This window comes from Garra rufa, chromosome 2 (genome assembly GCF_049309525.1).
Source record: "Garra rufa chromosome 2, GarRuf1.0, whole genome shotgun sequence".
Taxonomy (NCBI): domain Eukaryota; kingdom Metazoa; phylum Chordata; class Actinopteri; order Cypriniformes; family Cyprinidae; genus Garra; species Garra rufa.
Window position 1 is genome coordinate 38,863,589 of NC_133362.1, and position 4,756 is coordinate 38,868,344.

The following is a 4,756-nucleotide window of genomic DNA, read 5'->3' on the forward strand; positions in this document are numbered from 1 at the left end:
TCACCCTTATAGGCTGTTTGTGTGTGAGTTTAATGATTTTCTGCACTTGCTACACAGCAAATTTCTGGAGTTCGAAAATCAGGAGTTAGGCAAAAAAGTGCGAAAGTGTTAAATTTTTGGAGTTTATTTTTTAACTCTCACTACATTTTGTGTTACGGGATACTCCCTGGCTGTGTTGTATTTCGGAGTTCATTCATTGGTGTTCAGGAGCACGTTTTAACGTTACATCAGGAGCGCGCCATGACACGAGCCTGGTTGTGCCACACGAGGACTGATGAAGTTGTCTACTTCGTCTTGAGGTAGGTAAAAAACTAATTCCAAAATGTTCTTTATCTTCTGACAGACCGCTGATTACATAGCTGTTACGTTATATACTGTGTACTGACGCCAATAACCGCGGCGAACTTTGTGTTGAATGAATCTCCGATGCAAAACATGGCTGTTTTGAGCGGACTTTTTTTCCCGATGTGAACAAGCTAATATTAGCTTACGTCTTTCTGTTCACCTTATTTTTGTAAACGAGTGTTTTGCTGTCAAATTTAAGTAGTGACTCGCTCAAGAAACATTCTGTTAAGCTTCCATAAAGTAATGCCTACGAGACGAGGTAATATCTAGCAATGTCAGTAAACTGAAGTGTCTAACGTTACCCTGGCTTAAAACATCATAGTTTATCCATGAACGTGTAACGTTAAAGTTATGCCTGTAATGTTTTGAGTCATAACGGCTAACGTTACAAATGTTTTAGTAGTGACTCGTGTCTTAATGAGAGTTCGTGGCTTTCATATTAAACATTTTGCATTTTCAATCACACTAACATTAGAGGTTATTTTAAATTACATGTTTTCTCTTCTTTGTCAGGATGTTGACAAGTGCAGGATGGAGGGAAGTAGTAGTAAAACTGGACGAAATTTGTTTCTCAGATTTTCTCAATTCAGGTGAGTTATATGTTTAGTAATCAGTTAATAAAGAGTAAGTGACTGTAATTTTATGATTTGTTTTGTTAATAACATGTTGTTGATGTTATTGTGTAGTCCAACAGAAGTTTTTGATACCAGAAAACGACACTGAAAATCACAGATGACTAGGGCTCAGCTGATGTACTACACGTTTTCTTGCTTCTTGGATGTCAAAGGACTGGTAAGGGTTAAATAATATTTCAAAATTTTATTGGAAAATATATATATATATATATTGTTACATTTGTCTGAACAATTATCGTTTTTTTTTTTTTTTTAGATTTACAAGAGTTATCACGGATGCTTGAAATAGTGGTTGCTACAAGGATCCTGGAAAAATTGAACACTTGGAAAGTAATTAAGGCCATGAAGATCAATTTTGAAGAGGCAACATATCATCTGGTGAAAAGGTTTGTTTAGACAACACTATTATGTTCCAAATATTTAGCTTGAATTAATTCACTCATCCAGTCATCCAAGATGTTCATGTCTTTCTTTCATCAGTCATAAAGAAATAGTGTTTTATGAGGAAAGCATTGCAGGATTTTTCTCAACATAGTGGATTTCTGTGGTGCTTAACGGGTTGAATACATTTATATTACAGTTTTTAACCTCAAATGCTGGTCTTGTCTACCTCTGCGATGCACATGCATACTCTGTGCACTCTGGTTCAATACATTTATAGTATATCGAAAAACTCTTCTCATTTTATCATTGATGTTCAACCTTTTTTTTCTTTCTTTTTTTGTTGCAAAGGGCATTTGATCATCTTTGCACGTTCACTTTGTAAACACTGGGTCGGTACTTCTACAGCGATGTAGGACAATTTGGAAGTTAGATATGGATGAAACTGAGATGGTAGTTTTTTGACGTACCCTAACTGTCTTGAACCAGAGTGCACAAAGTACGTATGCTCAATGCACAGCTAGACAAGATGAGCATTTGTGGTTAAGACGTGCACAAATATTAATTTATTAATGAAAGTAACACATTGTTTTGCTAGATAAGACCCTTCTTCCCCGGCTGGGATGGTTTAGAGCCATTTGAAGTTGCATTGAAACTGCAATTCTGAAATTCAAACTCGCAAGCACCATTTAAGTTATATGGAGAGAAATGCTGTGAAATGAATGTTTTTCTTAAAAAAACAATTTCTTTGTGACTGAAGAAAGAAAAGAAATACATGAACCTCTTGGATGACAAGCGGGTGAGTAAATTATCTGTATTTTTTGTTCTGGAAGTGGACTCTTCCTTTAATGCCTATTGTTTATAAAGGGATGTTTATCTTGTGTTTCAGTCATGCCAAAGTCTTGATGACCATCACCTGGCCACTAAAGAAAAACCCTCAGCCATATCTTCTTGCCTCAGGGACATCAAAAGCACAGGTTTCCACCTTTTACATTGTCTTGGACAGAGAAGTTTCGCCTTGTCAGTCATGTACATCCTTGGGTATTGTTGAAGAGCTGTTCAAGTAAAGTAAAGTATCATGATGCTCTGTCCAGCCTGTACATATATTTTTTTTTTTTACAGACAAATGTATATAATATTGATATAGGTACAACTGAAGTCAAAGAACTGAGAGCAAGGCAGTTGAACAAGCAATAATTTTCTTATTTAAGCAAAATGTTAAGTTCTGTCCTCATGGAATGTATCCTGGTATCACTGTGGATTTTTTCTTGTTACTTCATCTGATTTATATCTACCTCATTTTATAATCATTCAGGCTTGATTTTATATAATGCAATGATGTGTTGTTGACTATGCTGTATACAATTTTACTAAACATTTCCTGTTGGCACTGCAGACATATTAAATGTAAATGTTTTGCTGTTAGATTTTACAGTATTTTATGACAGCAGTTAATTTCAAAGTGTTTACATGCATGGAATTTCTAAATCCAATCTATGTATTTCCTCAAATAAAAGCAGAAAGTTGAGAGTATGGCTTTCAGTGTAGTCATTTCCACATAAAACATATTGTGTTTTTAACACTGGTTAAAGAGTTTAAATTATAATTAACTAAATTTTAGAGTTAAAATTACTCTCCAAATTATTAATATTTTAACTCCAGAAAGTGTTAAAATTTAACTCTGAGAGAGTGTTAAAAATTCAACTCCAAGAGCGGAGTTATTTTAACTCTGCGCTGGAGTCTATTTGATGGTCACGCATGTACACTCAGATTGAGTTGATTTTAACTACCAGGGAGTTTATTCCAAAGACCAGAATTTGCTGTGTATACTATATACTTGAGGACGGTAAAAGTTCTACAATTTATTATACTAGTAATTTTATAATAAATCGAAAAGCAAGACGTCTTGAAAAATATAGGGAGTATAAAAGGCAGCTGCATAATAAATAATCCTCTGCTGCCATCTTTTGGTTATATGGGTAATTCCATATTACGCTCCGTGCATAAGGTCAATTGTCTTCAGTTTCATATTTCCTGCACTCTAATATGACGTGTTCCACTGTTTCTTCATGCCTGCAATATTCACATTTCCCTGTGCCATGTTCACCTATTTTCAGTAATGTTCCATTTAATCCTGTGTGCCCAAACCGAAGCCTTGATATTATTGTCTCTTCTCGCCTACTCCTCCCTGTACACCTTATTTCTCCCACTCTCCTTTGAATCTTATGAAACCATCGTCCTTTCCTATTTTCTTCCCATTGTTGTTGCCATTGTTTCTTTAATTTATTTTTAATAATAATTTTTGTTCCTCTAATACTAACTGTAAAATCAATTTGATTATTTTTAGTAACTTCCTTTGCTATTTTGTCTGCTATTTCATTTCCCTTAACTTCATAATATTTTCAACGTCATTACTTTGCCACCAATGAGATGAGTTGTGGGAGTTACGTTATCTCAACATTAATCATTTACCAACAACCAATGAGAAGGCATGTGGGCGGGGCGACACGTGCAGCCCCGCCCCAGATTCAGCCCCGCCTCGATCTGCAGGCTGCAGACAGGGGCTTCTCGATCTTTATGGTCAAATTATTGCAATTATCGACCTACGTTGTTATGCAGCAAACACAGAGTTGTAAATGTGAAAGAAGTTAATGTGCCTTCTAAAAATCTAAACAAATAAGACAGTAGGCTAATATTTACGTTTTAAATAAATATAATAAATGATAAGCTCGATTTATCCCTTTTTAATGGTATAAAGGCTGACATTTTATTGTATAAGATATTTTGTTTTGTTTTGTGTGAAGCTGTATCTGAATTATAAATCATGCCATTTTATGTCTTAATATTCTACCGTACATTGTCAAATCCTACCCATACTGTTCATTTTACTTTAAATTACTGTTCAATTCCTTCCTTAATATGTTTGTTTTATTTCTATACTCTGCATTAAAGCCTGTTGTCTACAATCTTACAATACAATACATCAGGGGCCACATATAGTTTCAATAGTGACCACTCAGAGTTTAATATAACAGCTGTTCCTTATTATTGTGTTTAACAGAGAGAAGAAAATCTTTAGGTTTGACAATTTAATAAACAACAATTTCTAATCAAAATTGGAAAATATTTTTTTTATCTTTTAAACATTAAAATGGTCTTTTATGTTCCGTTTTTTTCTCAAAACTGCATCACAGCATTGGCTGCTAGAGGCCACTGTAATAATACATATTTGTGACCCTGGTCCACAAAACCAGTCTTATGTTGCACAGGAATATTTGTAGCAATAGCCAAAAATACATTGAATGGGTCAAAATTATATATTTTTCTTTTATGCCAAAAATCATTAGGATATTAAGTAAAGATCATGTTCCATGAAGATTTTTTTTTTTTTATTT

At 34.2% G+C, this 4,756-nt stretch overlaps 1 long non-coding RNA gene across 1 annotated transcript; it reads left to right on the top strand.

The window, feature by feature from the left end:
* The first annotated feature begins 1,034 nt into the window (after positions 1-1,034).
* Positions 1,035-2,543, top strand: LOC141325401 (uncharacterized). The gene is made up of 3 exons (XR_012353768.1): positions 1,035-1,137; positions 1,237-1,366; positions 2,251-2,543. It is a non-coding gene; the product is annotated as an uncharacterized lncRNA (long non-coding RNA).
* Positions 2,544-4,756: the final 2,213 nt, after the last annotated feature.